Source organism: Podarcis cretensis (genome assembly GCF_951804945.1).
Source record: "Podarcis cretensis genome assembly, chromosome: 7".
In the NCBI taxonomy this organism is placed as follows: Eukaryota; Metazoa; Chordata; class Lepidosauria; order Squamata; family Lacertidae; genus Podarcis; species Podarcis cretensis.
In genome coordinates, this window is record NC_137176.1 from 51,232,102 (window position 1) to 51,244,371 (window position 12,270).

The 12,270-nt window shown below is 43.8% G+C and overlaps 1 protein-coding gene and 1 long non-coding RNA gene across 9 annotated transcripts in view; one reads left to right on the forward strand and one right to left on the reverse strand.

Moving 5' to 3' along the window:
* LOC307219502 overlaps positions 1–151 on the forward strand; it is a 19,483-nt gene extending 19,332 nt beyond the window's left edge. Inside the window, exon 2 of the long non-coding RNA XR_013840445.1 lies at positions 1–151. This exon is cut by the window's left edge and continues 117 nt beyond it. This is a non-coding gene — a long non-coding RNA (uncharacterized lncRNA).
* Positions 1–12,270, reverse strand: part of CCDC178 (coiled-coil domain containing 178) — a 136,758-nt gene that overhangs the window by 704 nt on the left and 123,784 nt on the right. The window lies entirely within an intron of this gene.

Here is a 12,270-nt window from a genome sequence, read left to right on the forward strand (position 1 = left end):
GAGAAACAACCAAAACTAATAAGAACACATTTAATTAAGAAATCAAAGCTTTATTATGAAATCAAGCACATGGAACTGTTGCTAAAAATAAACAACGAAAACAATCACCTTAACCTTCTGTACTATTAAAATTTATGAAGAAGATATACAATGATTCCTGAGCTCAATTCACCCATCCCTGAAACTGGGCTGAGTTTGGACAGGCAGCTATCATGTGACTGTTCTACTGAGGGCCCAAGGCCTGGTTTTTCAATGCAGACTGATGTTTTGCCATGACATCACCAAGGGTTTCATGCCAAGTCAGGAGTGGCACTATAAAATGTCAGCCTGGGAAGAAAATCGTTTATACAGTTTATGCTAACAGCAGACCTTTGTTTTTATTACTTTCTATACACTTATGCTTCTGTTTCTCAAGAATCATGCTGGCAGGTGAGAAAAATCACACCAAAATGTTTTTTTCCACTTTTGTTGTGATTCTATCCATAAATGGCAAAGACACATATAAGAAGAGGCTAGTGTAGGAAGCAGATACTAGATTGCATAAATAAAAGAACATGCAGTAGAAGAATGTCTCATGAAGATGGCCAGATATGGCCCATGGTCTGGCAGCCCGTACCCAGGCCTGCCTTTTCCACACTCCAAAGGGCCCTTTTCAATTACATTTTATCTTTTTCTCAACCAAGGAGATTTGTGTGGTGCATATCATGTCTGCATCAAGGTGAAATGGCTATTACAGAGATTCCAGTTAAGAAGGTCATCATTCTCTGCATGCATGAGGAGCGAATCAATCTTCTGAGGAAAAAGGAAATGCTATGTTGGATTTGGTGCTGGCAAGGAGTGAGGATATGATAGATAAAATGGCTGTTGGGAATAACCTTGGACCAAGCGATCATGAGTTAGTCCTGATGAATTTAATTGAATGGGCTGTTGGAACAAGGGATGCAACTAGGGTATTTGATTTCAAAATGGCTGATTTTAACAGGCTGATTAGAGAGGTGAACCAGACTAGGGAACTTATTCTGTGGTATGTGGAAGAGAGTTTTTTTTTTTTAAATGAGCACTGCATTTGATTATCTATAATTTGCAGATTGAGGAAGACGAGAAAGCCTCCAAGCCTAATTGGATGATTGGTTCTGGACCTGACAACCTCCATTAATATGGTCAACAGAGAGATCAACAGGGGGGCAGGATTTTCTGAACCATGGTGGCTGCTTCCAGAGTAACTTCACTGAAGGAGGAAAAAACCCCTGTTTCAGTGGATCATTCCAGCCACAGCAAGTAGAGGCTGCTTCAGTGGAGAAGGCCATCTGAGAAGTACAGTGTCAGCTGCCAAAGTAACTCTGTTGAACCCAGGAAACTCCTGACTTCCTTGGAGTCGTTCTGACAGTGGCAGCTAGCCATGTTCTCATCTGAAAGCATTTCAGCTTTGAGAGGGATTCATTGCCTGGCTGCAAGAAACTTACTGTAACTGGACACAGGAATAAAGAGAGGAGACACTAAGACACCTACTGATTAATAACATCTGCTGGGGAAATTATATGTGTGGGCAGCTAATCTAAACATCAACCTTGGGTGGGCCAAACCCCACTTGTGGCAAGACACATGACAAGGCATATCCCCCAAAGACTGGACCTCCTCTGGTGAGCAGTGAGGCATACTTTCCCCCATGCCCTCCTGGAGCTCGACAACTCTGGTCAGGTGCAGTAGGTTAGCTTGAATAATGTTCTGTATCCAAGCTAATGTCAGAGTATGTGGCAAACTGCTCATACCTGCTCAGCACATGTATCAGATAACTTTACAAGCTGCAAGCTTTACAGTGCGCCACATTTCACTGATTTTTTTTTTAGAAAATCACTTCATTTTCATAGCTACAACAGTAAACCAGGCCATCTTTTTTGGGGAAATCTGCCATGTAGATTATGCTGCCTCCCCTGAGCTACACGCTATGTCCAGTGGTGCAATAACTTCCCCATTGTATGCATGTTGAGACACATGGCAACCACAAGGTATGAATCTGATTTTAAATAGATTTACTGTCTAGACCAATTGGCCTTACTCTTAGGGTTGATTCAGACATGCATTGTCCTGGCTTTATTTCACATCACTTGTTTATTAGCAGTGGAATGTATGTGTTTGAGATGGTGCTGCCTGCTATCAAAGTCCCATCTCTTATGTCAGACCTGTGATAAATCATTAAGTCATTTAATTGCTTAGTGTTGTAGTCATGAGTATACGAACCTGTCCTCATGTCTGAGAAAAGAGCCCCATTCCTAGTTTTGGATGGTTGTAGAATGTGAGATAAGCCAAAGTGAATTAAACTTCTGGCCTCTGAATATTTCTAATGCAAATTTAGCATGTTACAGCTATTAAAACTAAAGAAAATACACTTAGAATTCTAAGTAAAAACTTCACACATGCTTGGTTCGTTACTAGGACAAATCACAAAATGATCTATTTGCATATACTTAAAAGAAAATTGTGATATCTGAGAAAGCTTGAGATCTGTCAAGGGCAAATTACTTCAAACAAACTTCTGTTCCATTGATAATGCTTTGGTGGGAAATATGGGCTGTAAAGAATCAGAGCTCTCTAGGCAATGTATGTCCAGTAGATGCACTATTGCAACTGAAGCACTTATATATAGCACCAAGTCACATGAACCATATAGAGGTCAATGACTCTCCCATTTTCCTCATCTAAATGCCTCAATTTCCAGCTCTGTATGTACTGGCCCACTAGATGAGGAATCGAAAAATCATAAAGATTCAATTTGGAGTAGATAAAAATAGTGGCTATTGTGAAAGGCCTACTTCATGATAAATTAATTTACAAATTAATGCTTCAAATTACTGTTTAGAAATTGAAGGATAAATTGGTTTGCATTTAGTGTTTTTGTATGAGAAATGTTTGATTAAACAATGATTCACTCCAACCACATGTTAGAGAGTGGGTTGAAGTCAATTCTTTGCATATGCTAAGCCAGTCAGCAGAATACCTCACTGTGTACTCACATTGTCAAGTATGGATCATGCCATCTCAAGCTGCCTATCCAGGTAGAATCATGGGTGGCCACTCAGAGGACAAGTATGTCATGTGTGGGTTGATTTTACCATGGATTCCTCTACAGCAAAATGGAAGGAAGTTCTAATTCCATTAAGACACTGCACCATAATTGCTTTACGCAAGACAACCAAGCTGTCATCCTGGTAGGTCATATCATTGTTTGCAAGTGGCTCTGCCTGCCTCTGGAAAAGCATGCTATGAAGCATGTTACACAAATAAAAATATATTTGTCATTTTGAATAACACGCTATGATTCCACATACATTTTGAGTTGTATAGTAAAGATCCCTTCAAATATTTTATCCAGCTAAGTGTCTGTGGTCCCAAACTCCTAATTTAAAAATGTTGATAAATGAAGTATCTCTTTAGCTAATAAATGAAGTATCTCTTTAGTTATCCTTTGTCAGCAACATTCATTTTAATGGAAAGTGAGTTTACAGGGTTACATGATTGAACTACTGAGCCAAGTCAGTGTTGGCAAATGATGGGCTAAATTATTGATGTTACACACTAATGAATTCTGATGAGAAATAAAACACAGACATTACATTTCAAGTGGTTCATAATTATTTTTGTACTTTAAAAGCAATTTTATTCTTTTGCCAAATCATAGTAGTCTGTAAAACAAAAACATTGCTAGTGATTATAGCTAAAATTAGTGAGTTTGTGGCAAAAAATGCATCTCTGCATTGTCTTATGAATATGTTATTCACATGAGGTTTCTCACTGCTTTGTACACTTCTGAGAAAAGATAATTAAATTAAATGTCTAAGTTACAAAACCAGTGTCTTTAAAAGATAATCTACTTTGCAGCCATTGTTAAGAGTTCAGTAGCTATGTTTATAATCAATGGTAGAAGCATCTTTTCCTGGAGATGTGCTAAACTGACGCAATTAATTCAGGAAGTAATAAAAGCAGGGCAGCTGCCAAAAATGGTTCCTTGCATCTTTAAAACTGTGATGTAGGTTAAAAGAGGAGGGGCTAAATTGGCCTAAAGTGTGTTAGCAAGCTTGGCATTATAAGCTGCCGAGTGGTATTTTCCTGATGTTTCACACATGGTACTTTGAAAAAATAAAGAGAGGTTTGAAATGCATACTGACAGCTTACAAACCCACAGTTTCTTTTGCAGCAATATGTTTTACATGGTCAATACAGAATTGAATCTATTTTAAAATATAATTCCACATGGAAGTGACCTAGCACATCAGTAATATCAGAACATTAATAGCACATTATTAATGGCAATGTTCCAAAGGTGTGATCTAAAAATGGTTTCTAGTCTGGTTAGCCAAAATACATAATAATAAATATGCCATGCTCTGAGGTCTCATCTGTTTGAGCACAACATTGTCAACACCTCTCCAACATAGAAAATGCTCCAACTTTGATACTTCTGGGAAAAATAAATACCTTATAGTTCAGTTCATCTGTAATTTTGGTTTACCAGACTGAGTTTCTCTATGTGTTCCCTTCCTCACTCCTGGCCTCTCTCCTCCCCTTGTCAACTGGCTTGGGTAAACCTTCCTGGTTTATTAAATTATTGTTTCACTGGACATCCAAATGTGGAAATCTCTTCAAAGACAAGATATCAAACCATATCCTGGTTTGATATTCTGGGCTGGTTTATTGGACTCATATCAGTACATCTGAATCAGGTCAAATAGTCTAATGACATTAGAACCAGTTACATTCTGTTAATTTTACTGTTTGGGTCTCACATGATTACCACCTTGTATCCAATTCACACCACCACCTAAGTTCAATTTGGATAAGGACTCTCTCCCTCCAAGATTTCTGTCTTCATAGTCCAAAGGTTCATGGATACTGATATGAATATGTAATATTTTTTAAATAAGGAAAACGTTGTTATCTGTTAGAGGCATTCCAGATTCCCATCTGAGAGGCTCTAAGAAGTGCTTTGTATATATAGCACAACTGAGACCCCTTTGAAGCAGAGTGACTTAAAAGATTAGGTCTCTGGCATGCTGGGTTGGCACTAACCTAGGTGAAGCTAGTAATAGAGGATGTGGGTCACCTGAGGAATAAGAGGTTAGAATTCAGACTATAAATAGAGGGAATTGGGAATTGGAGTGTGAAGTTAGTATTGCTGTGGTCTAGGGAAATAACAGTCTGGCTGCTGAGACCAGGCTATGTTTACCTTGAATAGGGAGCAGCAATGTTCAGAAAGCTGCCAGGCAAGCTGAGGGCATGCTTTAAGATATAGGGAATGAAGCATCACTGCAGTAGGTTTCCCCTCAAGGAGGATCAGATGGCTGAAGCCAAGACAAGAAAAGACCATAACCCAGAAGTGGACAAATTCTGTGAATGGCTCCAAAGTGCCATCGTAGAACAGTAGCAGCAAAGTGCTAAGAGAGAGCATTAGGCAACTAGCTAGGATTTTAAGCGGTAACAAGCTTGAACAAAGGATTTCCCTGTTTGCACAGCACCACCAAGTTGACACACTGAGACACAAAAGGCACTCAAGCAAATCAACAGCAGCATTTTGGCTGGCTCTTGCAATTCACTAAACTTCATATAGTTTAATGAATCTTGCTACATTTAAGGAAATGTGAATGGAACAGTCAAATTTATCTCTCTCTGTGCTGCATGGTAGGTAAAGGACTGGTCAAACAGCCAATCTAAGGAAGCCTTAACTCCCATAAGCTGTTCTGATGACAAACATTTGAACATACATTTGGATCCCTTCCAGTCGGGATTCAGGCCTCATCATGGGACTGAAACTGCCTTGGTCGCACTGGTTGATGATCTCCGGCGGGCTAGGGACAAAGGTGAGAGCTGTTTCCTAGTTCTGCTGGATCTCTCAGCGGCGTTTGATACCATCGACCATAACATCCTCCTGGACCGTCTTGAGGGGCTGGGAGCTGGAGGCACTGTCCTACAGTGGTTCCGCTCCTTCCTCCTGGGCCGTGTTCAGAAAGTGGTGGTGGGGGATGAGTGTTCAGACCCCTGGGCTCTCACTTGTGGGGTGCCTCAGGGTTCTGTCCTCTCCCCCATGCTTTTCAACATTTACATGCAGCCGCTGGGAGAGATCATCAGGGGGTTTGGGCTGGGTGTTCATCAGTATGCGGATGATACCCAGCTCTACCTCTCTTTCAAATCAGAACCAGTGAAGGCGGTGAAGGTCCTGTGTGAGTGTCTGGAGGCGGTTGGAGGATGGATGGCGGCTAACAGATTGAGATTGAATCCTGACAAGACAGAAGTACTGTTTCTGGGGGACAGGAGGCGGGCAGGTGTGGAGGACTCCCTGGTCCTGAATGGGGTAACTGTGCCCCTGAAGGACCAGGTGCGCAGCCTGGGAGTCATTTTGGACTCACAGCTGTCCATGGAGGCACAGGTTAAATCCGTGTCCAGGGCAGCTGTGTACCAGCTCCATCTGGTACGCAGGCTGAGACCCTATCTGCCTGTGGACTGCCTCGCCAGAGTGGTGCATGCTCTGGTTATCTCCCGCTTGGATTACTGCAATGCACTCTACGTGGGGCTACCTTTGAAGGTGACCCGGAAACTACAACTAATCCAGAACGCAGCAGCCAGACTGGTGACAGGGAGCGGCCACCGAGACCATATAACACCGGTCTTGAAAGACCTACATTGGCTCCCAGTACGTTTCCGAGCACAATTCAAAGTGTTGGTGCTGACCTTTAAAGCCCTAAACGGCCTCGGTCCAGTATACCTGAAGGAGCGTCTCCACCCCCATCGTTCTACCCGGACACTGAGGTCCAGCACCAAGGGCCTTCTGGCGGTTCCCTCACTGCGAGAAGCCAAGTTACAGGGAACCAGGCAGAGGGCCTTTTCGGTAGTGGCGCCCTCCTTGTGGAATGCCCTCCCACCAGATGTCAAAGAGAACAACAACTACCAGACTTTTAGAAGACATCTGAAGGCAGCCCTGTTCAGGGATGCTTTTAATGTTTGATGTATCATAGTATTTTAATATTCTTTTGGAAGCCGCCCAGAGTGGCTGGGGAGGCCCAGCCAGATGGGCGGGGTATAAATAATAAATTATTATTATTATTATTATTACCAATTGCAATTGCAGTATTTTGTCACGCTAAGGTACTTCATCAAGTGGTCCAATGGCAGTCAAGATTAGTCTATAATTTTAGATGCAATCTGTTGTATTTATGCCACTGAGCAGGTTGCTTCCTGCATAGTTTGAATTGTTTTTTCTTCCACCCTGTCTGCTAAGAGTCATACATGCTGGTAGGAGTAGGGCCTAATACATGCTATACCATGCTAAGAAGCAATGGAATACTACTATATATGCACAGGAGTTATAATGAGAAATATTTTTGCATGTGTAGAATGCTCACAAACCTACTGCTCCCAAGGTTTCTGAACAGGCTGCCATCTACATGGCAAGATTCTGCACCTCTCCCACTCTCCCAAGCCCAGTGATGCTGATTGGATTTACATACCCGAGAACATAAACAAGGAGATTTATTTATTATTTTATATTTCTTTTTTGCACTTATATCCAAGTTTTCTTCCATCATGGAACTGAAGCTGGCATCCATGAGATAGGCCTCTGGTCTCCAGAGAGCATAAGAGAACTAACACTAGATCCCAGTATCTGTAGAGTATTTGTCACTGTTGTGCATACATGCCAAACTGCCAGAAACATAAAGAGCTTGAACAAAGGGAACTAAATGAAGCTAAGGAACAATCAATCCTTCATTTTTTCAAAACCAATATGAGATCAGGATGGAGTGGGGGAGAGAGATAAGAGCGGAACACATTACAAACTTGTCTTGGGTTCAGGGAAAATATGTATGAGCACTGCTCTTTGCAGATAACCACAGAATCTGATCTAAAGTTCAGAATATCAGGGAATTAATTCACAGTTGTCCTTAAGAAGTGAAACTTTATTTTGTAATATGTCATATTAAACAGGAAACGGAAATTTATAAAACAGAAGATTTGTACCTAAATTTCATCTTCAGCATTCCAAATAATTATTATAAATAATGGCAAAAAGCAGGACCAATAAAAAGTCAATACCAGTCTCTGCTTACTAAAACACCAGTGTTACCAAACTCCATATACCTGCAAGGTGAGAGTAAGCAGTAACTGAAAAATTAGCATGTCTAAAAGATGCAACTGAATGTTATCAGCAATTGTAAAAATACTTGAACCTTCAGAAATAAAAGAGGCTTTGAAGATCATCCACCTAGAGAACTATTATAATTTACCTGTGAAAGAACTGTTGAGAAAAAATGCAGTTAAATTGATGATCACTTGACAAGTAAGAAGGAAACCATAAATGAAAGGGCTGTTCAATAGACAGGTAAACACTGGTCCCATTTTCCAAGGGCACAGAGGGCACTAACTCTAGAAGATGTGCTCTGGCATTGGATTACGAGACTACAACTAAAGTCTGTGGCAGTAGGCTTAATAGTGCTAAACCAGGGGCTACTACCACTCCTCTTTCTTTCAAGGACAAATTATTTAAGCAAAAATAAGTCTGCTAACTTGCATCACGAACATGTTCTTCTCTACCAAGGGAAAACAGTGAGTGTCCCAGAGACATCCAAGTCAGACCACTGGCACCAGCTGGACTTGGTTGTTCGTGTTCATGCCACATGGAGCTACCAGGCTTCTGTGGCAATGTACACAGAATGGGAGAATGGAAGATTGCAGGATCCCCAAGAACGTGCTCTATGGAGAGCTGGCTTCAGGTACTAGGCCTACTGGCAGAGCAACGCTGCATTACAAAGATGTCTGCAAATATATCATGAAGGCTGGCAACATGTGTGGGAATCCCTTTCAGATGATTGCAGTACCTGGAGACAGTCAGGTTATGTATCCATAGGAGTGACCAGAGGAAGAATGATCTCTGGGAGGAGTGCAGAGAAAAGACATGTCATGGTGTACCTGTGGCAACAGAACTGGATGCCTTAATCTGCCCCACATGCAAAAGAACATCTCTCTCCCATATCAGTCTCTACAGCCACAGCAAATGCTATAACTTTTCAATGGTTTGACTTCATCCTGAAGTGCACCTCTTCCATTGTCTCCCGAGACACGCGAATATAAACAACAACAATAGCTTATTATTGGCTGCTACCCACTTTGGGGCAGAGTTAGCACATAATTCCGAAACCAGGATCAGTCAAACAATATGACACATGATTTGGAAACATAACATGAAGAGTCTGGAGTCAATGCAAATGCCTTCTCAGTAGTCATTCCCCATTGTGGATTGCTGTCCCTGTTGAGAGAATTTCAATAGGGACAAATGCAGGTTCTACACTTAGGCAGGAAGAACCAACTGCACAAATATAAGATGGATGGGGGGGGGGTACCTGGACTGCCAGTAGTACATGTGAAAAGGATCTAGGGGTCTTACAAGACCACAAGCTTAACATGAGTCAATAGTGTGATGCAGCAGCAGCAAAAAAACCCCTAATGCTATTCTAGGTTACATCAACAGAAGTATAGTTTCCCGATCAAGGGAAGTAAGAGTACAGCTCTATTCTGCCTTGGTCAGACCACACCTGGAATACTGTGTCCATTTCTGGGTGCCACAATCTAAGAAGGATATTGATCAGCTGCAATATGTGCGGAGGAAGGCAACCAAGATAATCAGGGGTCTGGAAACCAAGCCTTATAATAACAGTTGAGGGAATGGGGTATGTTTAGCCTGGAAAAAAGGAGATGGAGAGGATCTTCAAATATCGAAAGGGCTGTCACATGGAAAATGAAGCAAGCTTGTTCTCTCATGCTCTGGAGGGTAGGGCCTGAACCAATGGATTCAAGTTACATGAAAGGAGATTTTGACTAAACATCAAAAGAACTTTCTGACAGCAACATCTGTTTGACAGGGGAACAGACTCCCTCAGAAGGTGGCGGACTCTCCTTCCTTGGAGGTTTTAAAGCAGTGATTGGATGTCTAAGTGTCATGGATGCTTTTGTTGATATTCCTGCATTGCAGGTGGTTGGATTAGATGACTCTTGGGGTCCCTTCCATCTCTACAATTCTATGAGGAGGACTCTCCTGTGCGAATGTCTGAGGGCCCTGCTCTTGCCGCTTACCACCTACCTGGCCCAGGGTGGGGCCTGAAGCCTCACAGGGAGTGCTGCGCTCTGCTGCCCAGGAGGACTTCTGTGTGAGTGTCTGAGGGCCCTGCTCTTGCCGCTTACCACCTACCTGGCCCAGGGTGGGGCCTGAAGCCTCACAGGGACTGCTGCGCTCTGCTGCCCAGGAGGACTTCTGTGTGAGTGTCTGAGGGCCCTGCTCTTGCCGCTTACCACCTACCTGGCCCAGGGTGGGGCCTGAAGCCTCACAGGGACTGCTGTGCTCTGCTGCCCAGGAGGACTCTCCTGTGTGAGTGTCTGGGGGCTCTGCTCCTTCCTGCCACTTACTACCTGGCCCAGGGCAGGTGGGCCCCACTAGGACAGTTGCTGTTACTGCTGGAGGGGTGCAGAGTGCTTTTAAAATGTTTTAAAATTTTTCTTTTGAATTTTTTGTATGTGGGGGTGGGGGGTGGGATGGATGTTTATTTGGCCTGGGAATTTGTTTGACTTTTGTAATTTTTACTGTTTTTTGTTTGTATTGTTTTATTGGTTGTTGTTTTTTTAAGGTGTTATTTTGTTCTTAAGGGGAGGGGTCAGGGCTGCCGGGGAGTGGGCCCCAGCCAACAAAATGGCTGGGGCATGTTCCACAGGGGGGGGGATGCACTGGGACAACCGATCTCAGTGATCACGGGTAGGAGGAGGAGTTACGCTAAGACCAGACCATATCATTACAGAGGAGGCAGGTTTAGTTGTTGTCTGAGGACTATCCCTGCCTCCGGGTCTGGTCCTGACCGGATGGATACTAGAATCAGCAAGGGATACCCACATGACCTGAAGGTGCTGCTGTGCAATGCCAGGTCAATGATTCATAAGACCACTGCCATCCATGACTTGATCATGGATGGATGACTTGACCTGGCATGTGTAACAGAGACTTGGTTGGATGAAGCAGATGGGCCTGTCCTTGCCGCTGCTTGTCCACCAGGTTTCTCTTACGCACAGCAATCCAGGTCATGTGGGCAGGGAGGGGGGGTTGCAGTGATTTTTAGGAAGTCATTAGTTTGCACCAGGCGTCCTATTGGGAAGACCCAGTTTTCCGAGTGCATGTTCTGGAAGTTGGGCAATAGGGGCAGTACAGGATTCCTTTTGGTGTACCGACCTCCCTGCTGCACCAAGGATTCCCTGCCCGAGCTGCTTCAGGTTGTGGCGGATGTTCTCCTGGAGACACCTAGCTTGGTTGTCCTAGGGGATTTTAACATCCATGCCGACACGACCTTACAAGGGGCTGCTCGGGACTTTGTGGAAAGCATGGCCTCCATGAGGCTGTCCCTGAATAAGTTTGGCCCAACCCATAGCCGCGGACATGCCTTGGACCTGGTGTTTACCTCTATGGATGTTGGTGATCTGACACTAAGTAAAAGCGAAACGAAAGAAGTGCCATGGTCAGATCACTTCCTGGTGCAACTGGACTTCGCTGCGACCCACCCCCTCTGCAGGGAGGTGGGACCTATTCGGATGGCCCACCCCCGCCACTTAATGGATCCAAATGGTTTCCAGAGAGTGGTAGGGGATGCTTTATCCCATGTTGATGGCCTTTCAGCCGATTCCCTGGTGGCCTGCTGGAATGTGGAGTTAACCAGGGCTATTGACTGTTTGGCTCTGAAGCACCCTCTCCGATTGCACGGAGCCCGGGCAGCCCCGTGGTTTTCCACGGATCTGAGGGCAATGAAACAATCGTTGAGACGGCTAGATGGATAACTCATTCCGAATCTGACCGGACACAGGTTAGAGCTGAACGTCGAGCCTACCAAGTGGCGATAGCGACAGCGAAGAAGACTTTCTTCGCCGCCTCTATTGCATCTGCAGAAAACAGCAGCAGGAGACTTTTTCAGGTGGTTCACAATTTAGCGGAACCGCCTGTGACATCGGGGCCCAGTACGGGTCACATGATCTCCTGCAATGATTTCGCAAAGTTTTTTGCAGATAAAATCGCTCAGATTCAGGAAGAAGTAGACTCCACCGTGGGAGCAGGGCCAGGGTGGGAGAGTGCTAGAGTCCTGTCTAGTCAAGTTGTGTGGGATCAATTCCAATCTGTTACCTTGGACGAGTGAAGCCAACCACCTGTCTCCTGGATCCTTGCCCATCCTGGCTTATAAAAGCTAGCTGGGAAGGACT